Source organism: Festucalex cinctus, chromosome 3 (assembly GCF_051991245.1).
Source record: "Festucalex cinctus isolate MCC-2025b chromosome 3, RoL_Fcin_1.0, whole genome shotgun sequence".
Lineage (NCBI taxonomy): Eukaryota > Metazoa > Chordata > Actinopteri > Syngnathiformes > Syngnathidae > Festucalex > Festucalex cinctus.
The window spans coordinates 11,099,862-11,112,643 of NC_135413.1; the positions used below are offsets into that span (position 1 = coordinate 11,099,862).

The window sequence follows — 12,782 nt, forward strand, 5'->3', positions numbered from 1 at the left end:
AAGACGTACCACGTGCTGTTAAAACACGCATATAGAATAACATGGCTGCCAATGACTACAAAGTGACTCACAAGGAATTATTGCGTCCTACAGTGGACATCAAAGGTGGAATTACACTCTATAGCAAAGAAGCACTTCTTCAAAAGCAGTACAGCCACATGGGACTCGCCAAAGATTTGTGTCCATATCGGCTCAAGTGACTTCCCCGAAAAATGCATTTATTTTTTATTTTTTTTGACAAATTCGAACCAATTCTCCCAAGTCAATACGCACGGAAGGTTCATCTATCCGTGGCTGGGGATGGCCATTTGCTGATGAACGAAATGAGACAAGTGGAGGTGGTGTCGCGTATGTAAGGAAACCTGGAAGCCGGGTCAGGTTTTATTGTTTTTGATTAAATAAATAATAATAAATAATCAAGTCTGACTAACAGACTTACATCCATAGGCTGGCGATCTGGCATCTCATAGGTGTGAGTGACGGCCTGTCAAAGTGGTGACATCTGCCCCAAACATGGCGACGAGTAGTAAAATTAACAAGCCGAAATATTTTGGCAAATATAGACAAAAATTTACAATATACAATATATGCTCCGTTTCCCCATCAATACCTCGAAATGGTACTCCGGAGGTGCACTTTCAATTGCACCTCACATGATACCATGATGGTGCCTTTGCAAATTGTCCAGTTCCACTCTTATCGGACCAGAGAAAATGAAATGTTTGAGTTTTTAAGCCCAACTGGCAGAACAACTTCATACATTGAGACTGAGAACAATAAAAGGTGAGCATGGAACTTGTTTTTGTTTTTTTTGTTTTTTTTGTCATCCATTAAAAATGGACAAAAGAAAGATATCGCACTGTATTTTTTAACTGGAAAATGCAACATCTCGATTTTTTTCTGATTTTATCTGAAAACAATGATAACATCAAGTTTTGCTGGTGCAATTCACAGCTTGGAAGACAATTTTCTGCTTGCAAAGCTTCATGGCTGACTCAATAAGAACAAAAGGCTCTACTTTCTAACAACCTTTCTTTTTCTTTGGTTTGCTGGAATCAGAACACGTCCAATTCAAACAGTGGCTCTCTCTCCATTTACTTTGGCTTACAGACCAGACTGGTTCAATATCTCTGAGCTAACATAAAGCCATACCTCAAACTCTTTGCCACCTGAGAAATTGTGCCATCAAAACCTATTGAATTGAGAATAAAAATACACAATTCACATGGTTTCTTTGCATATATTTCAATATCACAAGAATATTTTCAACAGGCCCTGTTTGAGACAAATGCTGAGCCTCTCCATAGCATCTAATACACATGTAGTCCCATGTGCTCCTTTGACATTCAGCTCCCTCCTTCAGGAGCGACTTAAATATTGCAGACTTCTGATATCCTATATAGGCACTTTTATTCCCCTCTCTCGCCTATGCCTCTCTGTGCATCAAGCATTGTTGGCGCAGTAAAGACCATCTTTTATTTGTGGCCCTGAGATGCAGTGTTGCCACAGTTACCTTGAAAAAGTAACTTAGTTACTTTACTGATTACTTGGTTTTAAAAGTAACTAAATTGCGTTACTGATTACTTGATTTTAAAAGTAACTAAGTTAGATTAAAAGTTACTTTTTTAGTTACTTTCAGCAGCTGCCGATAACACCATCTCAACATAAAAATAATGCAGTAGAAACGGAGTTCCAAATACTTTATTGAAAGTGCATTTTTAACATGAAAATAAAGGTTTTTTTTTATGAAAAACAAAATAGGCAGTCTCTCTTGACTTCTTGTAACGTAAATACTTTTTATAAAACAAAAAATAAAAATCTATCCAGGTTGAAAATGAAAATCCCCTAAATTCCTCTATTGTTTGTTTGTTCCGCTATTCCAGTGTGTACACATGTATCAGTTTAAATATTTATTAGTAGTTATTGACAGTTATAATTGTTGTTTGGTTTGTTTGTTTTTTCTCTTCAAAATAAGGATCAGGAAAACAAAAGGTTGATAATTTAATGTTAAATATAAATATTTAACCTTTAGACAGACACCAACACAATTAAACAGAATATTTGCACATTGTGAAGTATTTCAGAAACATAAATTTAAGACATGAAATAAACCTACCGTCCAGCCAAAAGAAATATGAAGCCACCTTATGGAACAATAAATCTATCAAACACATTTTAACCACTTAATATATGCAAAAATATTTCCAAAATTTCATTTCCCTTTTTAATCAACAATTTTTGTATTTAACAATTTTTTTTTCTTTTGTCATCACTTTCATTTTTGGTTAATGTATGACATCTTTTTTTGTTTTTTTAATCTGAGACACGATGATGACCACAGAATCACTACTGTTTATATTTTGTTTTTTGGGCTGTCGTAATTGCGGGCACGTCTCAGTTCTCCTATCTGCTGCTCACGCTAGTTGTAGACATTGACAGGGAGCCACAAACTGAGAAATGAGATACTTGCAGTGTGCTTTTAGCTTAGCTGGTGTGTTGGCTGTGGGACATACCTGTTTCGTTTGAATCCATGCATTGGATCGTCACGGGAGTTATTCTTTTTGGCTCGCGCGCAGTACCAACGCCGGCCCGAGACATACAAGTGCACCGAGAGGACTCGATAGCAATGGGAAATACCGAGATGTACGGCACCGGCTTCTGCTAACTGTCTCCATTTGTATGTTGTCACTCGTTGCGCGCGCGCGCGCCGTGTCGCGAGCACGGAAACACGGAAGTCGCTTGAATGGTGATGCTACTGAAATGTAAACAAAACAAGTAGAGCACGGCGCAGAACTCTTGCTATTGTTATGAAAACCATAAAGCCTCACTCGCAACCGATACGGTCGTTTAGCTCCCCTTGACGAACGATGGTTCGGTCGAATCGTTTTTTTGTTCCACCCCTACTGAAAACGTAACTTGTCTGACGTCACTCCCCCTGGCGAGAGGGCGGAGACGACCTCATCCCATAATGCTTCACGGACCAGTTGAGGATGGAAATAAGTTTTTTTTTTTTACCACTTTTATGGTCCATAATGCACACTTTTTTTGTTGTGTTGTGTGCCTGTTGGTTAATAAAACTAGTAGTAAAAGTATCATCACTTTTGTTTTGAATGTGCAAACCATTCATGACCAGACCATGGCTGAATTCAGTGTGGTGATCAATGACTTCTGCCTCATCTTCGTAGTTAGCAGTAGTTGTTTGTGACTGTTACAACAGTGAGATAGTTTGCCTTCTTCATGACAATGTGGAGTAACGCATTGATTCTCTGGACAGTAACTTTAATCAGACTACTTTGTAGAATAAAGTAACGCGTTAGACTATTAGTTACTTTAGAAAGCAACTTTTTTGAGTAACGCGTTACTAAGTAACGCGTTACCGGCAACACTGCTGAGATGCTAGTGCAGGTAAAATGTCAAGATGAATAAAACCAAAACAATCACAATGGGCTTTAGAGGCCCTTAAGTCGATATCGGGCAATAACAAAGAAATGTGCGAAAGCAAGCGCAAAGTAACCAAAATAGACACAGGTACAATATTACCTCAAAATGTTGTCAACATGTCAAATAAGTAGAAAATGCATCAATTTGTTAATTAAGAAGTGTCAATAATTAACTCATTCCTACCTGCAGAGCTGAACATCAAGAAGTGAGAGAGCTTCTGGGTCTTGGCAGCTAATTTACAACAGAAGAATAAATAATGGAAATTGTTTGTTAATTAAAAAAAAAAAAAAAAAAAAAACGACCCTAATTAATTAACACCGTCGAGCAGAAAAGTTACTGTGTCTGCAAGTCAGCTTCCCAGATGAACGACTGTGCAAAATGTGACTGCAGCTCTCGGGCTGCCAACCCAAAGTCTGTTCCCCTGTGTGCGCGCGTGCATGCGCATGTGCGTGCGTGTGCGTAAGCAGGCAATGCTGGCCTCTCTTTGTTGTCCGCGGTAAGAGGATCCTACTGGTGAAACAATATCAGGCCATTCAAACGGAGGTGAACGCACTCAACTGAGTCAGTCTTGAACAGAGCACACAGTATATTAAATGTATGCGTGTGTGTTGACTGACTACCTCCTGTGTGGCTGGAAAGAAGGGGACATGCCTGTCAGCACTGGTCAGTCATTAGCCACGTCAATGTGAGTGTGGATGCGTGTGTTTCCTGCAGGTTCAAAGGTCATGTGTGGAGCAGAGCGGCTTTGTTGGAGATGAAAGTTTGAGGAGGAAATTGGGTAAACAGCATGAAAGATCACTTTTTAACCATTGTGTAAACTCTCCCTCTCTCAGCAGAAGTGATCCACACCTGCATTAATAATTGATACCGTGCACGTGTGTGCGTGTCTGTGTGTGCCTGAGAGGGATGCAAGTTTTCTCTCTATCTGTATTGTGTAGTTTTGTCACCGAAAAAGTCAGCGAAAATTCCGCTCCGTTGTTGGCAGTTTGCCAGATCCGAATTAAGGGGATAAGGATTTGCGTCTGATAATTACCATCTAAGCGGTGGCGTGACATTGTTATCAGCGTAGTTACACACTTCATACACACGCGCACACGCACGTACACAAGCTGGCCCAATTATTCCTCTCACTCTCCCACCTGAGAAGGGCAATGCCTGCCGCTCATGGCAATGAGCTTCCTGGCTCTTTAACAGTCTGCGAATCGACCCTCCTCCAAACTGATGTGGCCTGTAATTGAGCTCCCCCTAAAACACAAAAACAATAAATAACATATTCATGGCCGCAGCGAGGGTCACCTTCAAGGGAAGTTGATTACTGCTGGGATGGAGATTTTTGATTTTTTCTAAATACCTTATTGAGCTTCATGAACTGGAGTAAGTGCAGAAGACCTTCAGACAAGTCTCCAAACACCAAGATGAGTCATTTGGTAAAAAGGCAATTTTTTTTAATTTTTTTTTTTTTATTAATGGTCATCAGCAAGCCTGTAATGATACGCAAATCGAAACCAACATCATGATAGCGTAAGACTCAAACCTTTATCACCTTTGAATTAACTTTGAAGAAAGTCTGTTCCTCTCATCCATAAACAGCCATATGAACTCAGTGCCACAAAACCTTATAAACAGTATGAAAAACTATAAAAACGGAATTATTAGGGATGTAACGATACCCAAATGTCATGATACGATATCATCATGATATTGTGGAGAGGTTGGCGATATTTAAAAAAGGTCACAATATTGTAAAAAAAATAAATAAAAATGAGCTCATACTAAAAAAAAAGCACAATATTTTCCTTTTGTACACAACATCAATGTTATATTATTATGTTTTATTATTATTACGTTATTATTATTATGTTATGTTGTTAATGCACGCACACATTGAGTTCCTCCACATATTGGCTTGCTTCACAGGCATATTATGTTTCCTTTCACCTGACAATTCGTGTAAATTTTCAACATAGAAGGGCCAAAACATCCCTAATGAAAATTAAATTGCACAAAAAAATAAAATAAAATATTCCACCACAGGGTGCTAGAACTGCACAAATGGAAATCAACCTAACATTTTTAACAGATGTGTTGCATTTAAATATCGTGAACATGACAACGACGAGATTGTGGCAGTTTTAATATCACGATTTCACGATATTGAGCTTATCGTTACAGCCCTAGTAATTATTAGGGATGGGTACCGAAGACTATACTTTTTGTAGTATGGACCGATTTGAGTGCTTCAGAGCACCGATTCACAAAAAATTAAACGGTGCCATATTTCGGTTCTGAAGCACGTCTTTCTAAATTGTGATTGTGCAGGAGTAGAACAGTTGACGATTTTCCAAGGCACACTTGAACGCAACACATACTAGGGACGTAACAATATCCAGACATCATAATACGATATTATCACAATATAAAGCTCGCGATACGATATTATCATGATATTGTGGGGAGTTTGGTGAAATTTAAAAAACATCGCAATACTGTAAAAAGAATTAGCTCATACTAAAAAAAACAAAAAAAAACACAATATTGTGCTTTTGTACATAATAACAAAGCATATAAACCACCTATAATCTCTAATAACGCACATGTTGCGTTCCTGCACATATTGACTCAGTTCACAGGCATATTACGTTCCCCTTAATCTGAAAGAAGTATCGATTTTAAACATAGAAGTGCCAACCTCATGAAAATTAAATTGCAGTAAAAAACAAAAACTAGCCACGAGAGGGTACTAGAACTACACAAATGGACTGACTGACTTTTTTTTTTTTTTTTTTACAGATGTGGTGCACTTAAATATTGTGAACATGACGACGACGATATTTTGGCAGTTTTAATATCACGATATTGCACTTATCGTTAAATCCCAAACATATACATACACTGGCGTACTGATGTCACCCACTCGCATAGGATTTCACACGCAAGTTTTATATATTAAAAAGTAATAGTTAAATTGATTTTTTGTTTTTAAGTTTTAACTGTTAAATAAACAGGACACTTATTACTACACAAATAAATAAATAAATAAATAAATAAATAAATACAAATTTTAAGTGTGAGATAGTACAAAAGTATCGATTCCCAGGTACCAAAAATTGGAAAAATACCGGTTCAAATGTGAAAGGTACCCATCCCTAATTATTATCCATCCATCCATCCATTTTCTTAACCGCTTGGTCCTTACAAGGGTTGCGGGAGTGCTGGAGCCTATCCCAGCTGGCTTCGGGAAGTCGGCGGGGTACACCCTGAACTGGTTACCAGCCAATCGCAGGGCACACAGAGACAAACAACCATCCACACTCACATGGACACCTCGGGACAATTTGGAGCGCCCAATTAACCTGCCATGCATGTCTTTGGAATGTGGGAGGAGACCGGAGTACCAGAAGAATACCTACGCAGGCACGGGGAGAACATGAAAACTCCACCCAGGAAGGCCGGAGCCTGGATTCGATCTTGCGTCCTCAGTACTGGGAGGTGCTAACCAGTCAGCCACCGTGCTGCCCTCTAATTATTATTATTATTATTATTATTATTATTATTATTAAAGTATTATTTTGAGTTAATTGAAAAAAATATAAGACTTGATCGAAGATCAATTTCTTCAGCAGGCCACCTATAACTGTGTGTCAAGAAGCTACTTTTACGAATCCAGATTGACCAGGAACTTGAAATGTTACCTGGTAGTCAATGCAAAAGAAGCAAAAATCAACATGCTAAGTTAAGCAGGGTCACTGAGTCACTTCCTGGCTTGCAGGAAGTGTGGGTTTATTTCTCACTCAGTAATGGTGTGAATGGTCGCCTGTCGCCAATATATATATGCAGTATATAATATGTACCGAAGGAGAATTTTTTATTTTTTTTCCCTGAATATGACCAATGTAGGTTACATGAAATGTAGGCCTATAGCCTATACAAGTCGGAGATTGTCATGGTTACATTGATCAATGACTTTCATTATCAAAGGAATATTGTCTGAAATAATAAAAGAGAGTGAGGGTTGGTGCTTCTGTTCTTGGGCAGGATCTGTTTGTTTGCAGATGTAGAGTTTAAGGTTGCTAAATTCGCACAGGATCTGATTATTTCACCAGCGGTCACTGTTACAAGATAAATGTGGAGGAAGAATCGGACATTTTCAGTCTTTGCCAGGATCCTGCAGCAGATTGCAGGCTGAAGACCGTTAATGTTCTTTTTCCATACCTTAGTTATATTTGTTATGTTAGTTAATTGAGGACGTTGAATTTGTGTGTGTGGATGGTTGTTCGTGTATGTGTGCCCTGCGATTGGCTGGCAACCAGTTCAGGGTGTACTCCGCCTATTGCCCATAGCCAGCTGGGATAGGCTCCAGCACCTCGCGCGACCCTTGTAAGCGGTTCAGAAAATGGATGGATGGAATTTGAAATCTGACCAAGAGCTGGAATTGAATTGACCACATGACGCACGCATTGACCTTTCTGCTTTAGAGAAATGGTTGCCCCTGTTTTCAGTTTTAAAGTCCAGGGCATAGTCTGCCTTTTGCTCAAAGTCAACTTTGCTCAACTGTTACTGTGACCGGATGGGTGGTATCAGATGAATGAATGGATGGAATTATGTGCTGAAAAAGAATTTGGTCAGCCTACTTTAGGTTGTTAACAATACAAATATTTGATTTTCCTCCTAATCTAAGCATTTTTCTGTATTCTACTTGAAAAGAATGCACCACTGCATAACCTCTCTCCATGGAGCTCTTTGTTCAGTGTGTTGTGTTCTTTACGCCATCACGACTTTATCCCCTGGTGGAGCTTTTTTTCCCTTTCCAGTTATTTTGTGTGACGCTTCTATTTTGTTGACAGCACACTACTTGATGTACATATCCATCTGTCTCGCCAGGGATCGTGTACGCCCGTGTTGTCAGAAAAGAAGATGGCTGCATTTGCATCATGAATAAAGAACACAATAGCCTCTGTGCCCAGAAGAAAGTGTACCAGGCCACAACGCTCTCTGGTGATGATGCCTATTGATCATTCTTGTTTGAAAATGTTGAGCAGCGGCATATTTAAGCAGACGTGGGCACATATTAAAGAGGAGCCGTTTCACGCGCTGACAGAGGACAATCAGGCTCACTGTGATCAGCAGTGATGAAATGGATATTTTTTGAGAGCATTCCATTCCCATTTGATTTGGAGCGAAGATGACAACAATGAGAGTGGGAAGGAAGTGGCATCATAAAGAACTTTAAACCCAAGCTGAAGGGATGTAAGATGAATTAAGAGTAATGAACTGTTCACAGGGCTCCTTGGTTTACGCCAGGGTTCCGGTCCTGCGAAGACTGAACATGGCATCGTTATCACCTACCGACGCTAACACACGAGTAAAGTCGTAACTAGGGAAGCTGTGAATGCGAAAGAGCTGACGCCAAACTGGAATGTAGAAATATAGAACATGGTCATCGTTTAGTCAAATAAAAAAAAAAATCTTGAAAATCCTGTAGGTCAGGTGAGATCATGAGTCCAAGTACCATTATACGCCATACACGGAGGATGCCCTATATCTGAATATCTAGGCTGACCAGATGTCCTGGATTAACCATAATAGTCCTGGTTTTGAGTCTTGTGTCTCCTATTGTTTTGTCCCACTTTTATGCAGTTCCTGTCACGGTGTCCCGTTTTTTGTTTTGTTTTTTCTTTAGTCCAGTCAGCAAGTTTTGTGTATGTCAATCACAGTTGTCATAGTGATTCATGCGATGTCACATAAAGAGGATTTTAACAGTTAAGTTCCTTCCTATTTACTTTCACATTCACATTTGCGTGGGAATGTAGTCCTACTAGCCTAATGCAAACGGTTGCCAGTCAGCGTTTCTGGTGGCACATTTCTCAATGCAGGGCTGGCGCGAGCTAGACAGCACAGCAAGCTTTCAATAGTTGCTGGAACCGAGCAAAAAATGTTGGATAATGGTGTCAATGATTTGTTTAGCACACCTGAAGTGTAAACCAGTGGCGTGCGGTCATAATAAGCTATTAATGCGGTGCATTCCCAAGCCCTTCAAAATAAAATCATTGAAAATATTTATCTGTCAGTGTCCTCTAAAATACAATATCCTGTATATTTTGCCTTGTTTTCCTCATGGCGAGTGAAGAAGCCGACAGCTTGTTTTGTGCATGCACAATGAGAAATCAAGTTGTGTTAGTTGTTTCTGAATGTTGTTTCTGTATGTGCGCCTTTTGAATGGCAAATAAGCTGGCAGTCAAGCAGCGTTATGTGACAACGCGCATGCGCATAATTGGCTTACTTAGCTTGTTCTGCGGTAAACAGTCGCTGGTTCAGTTCAAGCTCATCGCCGAATCCCAATGAGTGCCCTTTTCCTGGAGAACTTTTGAGGAAATGAATAATTCAAGTGGTCGTTTTAATCCTGAAGTAGTCATCAGGAAAACAGGGAAGAATTTCATCCATCACTTTCAAGCCAGGGCGTACAAGAAACATAAATGGCTCGCTGGCTGTCCACAGGTGAGCAAACTGTTGATTGTTGGTTGAAATCGCTTGTGGCTCCGCTGAGTTTGTAAAGTGATCTAATGTGTTTGTAGTTAACAGGAAATGCTTTGTCGCTCAGAAACAGCACAATCCAGCATGAGCGGTAAAAAAACAAAAACAAAAAACAAACAAAAATATCAATAACGGCACTAACAGCACGAAGCACTCATGCGGGAGTTGCCTTAGTAACCCAGTAGCAGCGCTTTACGGCATGTCGGACTACTGTCGTAAAGTCCAGTGCAAATAGTCCTCATATGACAGCAATGACATTTTTTTTTTTCTCTCCTGGAGTGATCCCAGTTCCCAACGTATTGCACGGTGCTGGTTATATTAATTGTGTAGTAAAAGTGTGTGTTCGCATCAACCTGTGTCAGTCCTGAATATTTCCCCTTTAATTTTATACATACACAGTGTTATTAAATAATAATTAAATAATATTTAATATTAAAATTAACAATAAAAATGCCCCCGCATTTTTCTCAGTCAGCATTCCCACTCTAAAAGGTCACCGCTCGCCACTGCTGTAAACCAAGATAGCATTTACCATTTGCCAAAATAATAGCATAACCACCTCCCCAGATTGACTAGCGATTAAATTGGTCATAAAAGGTTCCTGGTGATAATTTATTGAATATTTGATTTTCAGATGTATTTTAGTGTCCTGGTTTTTCATTTTGAAAATCTGGTCATCCTATTGCTGTCTACGTAAATAAAACTAGCCTCGTATATACAAGTCTTCTCAAAAACTTAGAAGGATAATAACAATTATACGTTATTGACAAACAGTGTCAAAAAATAATTGTGATTATAGCTCCATTTTGCAAGTATAGTCAGCTCACTGGGCTTGCGAGTGTTTTGTGACAACGACGGCGTCTGAAAGATCCGTGAGACAAGCGAGAAGCTGCGTCAGCACCGCCAGACGAACAATACGGGAAGACATTATCAAGCGTGACACAAAGAAATAGGATGTCACTTTGTGGGAACTGCATCGCTAATTGATTCAAGGTATGGCAGCTGACATGCACTGTGATGACCTGAATAGCAATTGGGTGAGCCTCTGTGGCTAATAGCTCGTCATGCTAATTCAGAGTCAAGAATGCAATTAGACACTTTGAGACGCTATACTTGCTAATTCATTTACGTTCATTAAGCTGCCGGCTTCCTCGCCAAATGAATTTCATGTGATTAAGCCGAGCTGACGCCGGAAATGGTAACGAGAATGATGAACTGCCGCTCTCCGCTACTCGTGTCAGCGGGGACACTGTCGGAACTTCAGTATGCAGCAGAGGAATTCCAGTATGGAAATTGTATCACTAATTTAATCCTCTGTCGGAGTTAATGACGAGAGCATTAGCAATTAATTCACCATTTAGGGATAAACATTTAGGACGGCAAAGATATATTTAGACTTAGTGCCATATGTTGATTTTCATATCCTTAAAATATGTTACTTTAGAATAATCTGACAAAAGTAAAAAGTACGCAAACACTCGTATGATCCTCTTTTAAGTATTGGAACAGTGAGGACAAGTCCTCATTTTTTACACTGTAGACTGGATTTGCCTGTAAAGACTATTTGTATACTCATTATAGGTGTAACCAACATGAGAACTGTCATTTGGGGTCAAAAGGAATGAGTAGATATAGTAGTAATCCCAAGGTTGACAGCGTTTTCTGTAGCTTAAATTTACATCACATTACATGAACTATTTGCATTACTGCCAATGTGCACAAAAAAACAACATCTGCTAAACGTATTAGAATTGATGCAGGGTTCTTTGAATAAAGTACCGGTACAGTATATCCTCTTAATAGGATAATCCCAGTTCCCAACATGAGTATCAAAGTCAGCCATGTTTACCAGCAGCTGATCAAGATAACCTCTCGCACTGGCAAAAAATAATCGTGAGGCTTGCTCATGCATTTTGCATTTATTATAGTGTGCGTGCCTCTGAGGTCATTAGTGTGATCTGCTTGCATACTGTAAAAGAGGAAAGCGCTGAAGCTGCTAATGAAGAGCCCGGCAATCTTGTTTACATCTTCCAGTGTGAGATGTATTCTGCAAGTGTTTATCGGTGTTTGACTTCATTTTGTTCCATGCGAGTATAAATTGTGAATAATATGTTGGTGGGAGTTTGACACTCAAAATGTGTTACTAGAGGGGTTTTAAGTTACTGTGAAACTAATACTGGAAAGAAAGCCACAGTAAACCAGAAGTGCAGTGATGCCTCCAAGGATATGATTGGTTAAGATTTGGAAACAATTGATATTTATTTATTTATTTTTTTAAGTTACTGCTTTTTTGAGTCGTAATATAAAAAGTTTTAATTGTATGACAAAGTCATAACAACAAGATGATTCTTAACTATAACTACTAGTGGCTGCTTCCTTGACTACTGCACCATGTTAGTGTGTTTTTTTAAGTACAATAGGTAGCACCTCAAACATTTGTTTCATGATAAGAACACCAAGTGTTTCAGTTTTTCCATGTGCATGTGTGCGAAGGTCATCACAGGTGTTGTCACTGACTGTAAATTGCTTGCGATTGTCCTGATTAGTCGAAAACGCCAATTTGCTTCTAACAAGAGGCATTTGGGGTGAGTATGGAAATGTTCAGGTGAGGCGCGGGTCTTGGTGATGAAATACTCATTGCAGATGATGAGCAATTCTGCCGAGCTGTTTACGGTCAGGGTGGAGCACCTAAGGACAATTTCAAGGTGACGATGACGATAAATCTTCACGTCCAAATCCCACTTTCAAAATTTAGCCCATGTTACATTTATCGGAATATGTTTAGATTGTTGCTCTTGGGCATAAATCTA

The 12,782-nt window shown here is 39.3% G+C and overlaps 1 protein-coding gene across 1 annotated transcript in view; it reads right to left on the bottom strand.

The window, feature by feature from the left end:
* shank3a (SH3 and multiple ankyrin repeat domains 3a) overlaps positions 1–3,857 on the bottom strand; it is a 272,857-nt gene extending 269,000 nt beyond the window's left edge. Inside the window, exon 1 of the mRNA XM_077515775.1 lies at positions 3,625–3,857. The gene's annotated coding sequence lies outside the window, so the exon portion shown is untranslated. The remainder of the gene's footprint in view (positions 1–3,624) is intronic.
* Between the last annotated feature and the right edge of the window lie 8,925 nt (positions 3,858–12,782).